Genomic DNA, 909 nt, shown 5'->3' with positions numbered 1-909 from the left:
GCTGCTGCTGCTGCTGCTGCTGCTGCTGCTGCTGCAGGCACCGCTGCAGCAGGAGCAGCAGCAGCGGCGTTTCTCGTCTTGTTAAAAGAACAGCGCGGTGGGTAGAGAGATGCACATCATTAAATCGAAGCAGCAAAGGAGAAGTAAAGCCTCCTTAGCAGATCTCCCACCAGGTGTACATACACCTCAGCAGCAGGGGCCCCCCTGCTGCTGCTGCTGCTGCCGCTAAGAGGCTTCTCTCTTTCCTCGGCCTCTAAAGAATAATAGTTGTTTGTATTTGTTTCTTTGAGGGCTTTTTACTGCTGTATAACCGAAGAAGCTCCCACAGCAGCAAAACCCCCCGCAGCCCTGTGCTGCAGCTGCAAACCCATCAGCAGCAGCAGCAGCAGCAGCAGCAGCTGGAGCAGCAGCTGCTGCAGCAGAACAAAGAGCAGCTGCAACAGCAGCTGCAACAGCAGCTGCAGAAGCCGCAGCTGCATGTAGCTGGAGGCTTTGTGTTGTAGTGTATGTACAGCGAGGGCGAAGATTTGCTGCTGCTGCTGCACAGCAATGTGGAGACCAGCTGTTTGATTATTGTAGGGTGTACGTACACCCCGAAGCTAAGGGCGTGCTAACTGCATGCATTTCTTTTTCAGTGTATACGCAGCGCTGCTGTTTATCATTGAGGATGGTGGCGCTGCTGCTGCTGCTGCCGCTGCTGCTGCTGCTCCTGTCTCTTCTTAGCAGCACAGCTTCAGGGCGCTCCCCGCTGCTGCTGGAGAGGCCTTTGGGGGGCCCTACTGAGGCTGGCGGGAGACATAGCAGCAGCAGCAGCAGCAGCAGCAAGAGCAAGAGCAGCAGCAGCAGCAGCAGGAGAGGGCGGCTTCTTGTGGGGTGTCTCCTTGGGGTTCTCCTTGGCTTATACATCGG

Source organism: Eimeria acervulina, genomic scaffold (assembly GCF_000499425.1).
Source record: "Eimeria acervulina Houghton genomic scaffold, Eah_scaff574, whole genome shotgun sequence".
Lineage (NCBI taxonomy): Eukaryota > Apicomplexa > Conoidasida > Eucoccidiorida > Eimeriidae > Eimeria > Eimeria acervulina.
The sequence above is the reverse complement of the archived record's forward strand: the minus strand, read 5'-3'. Positions refer to the sequence as shown.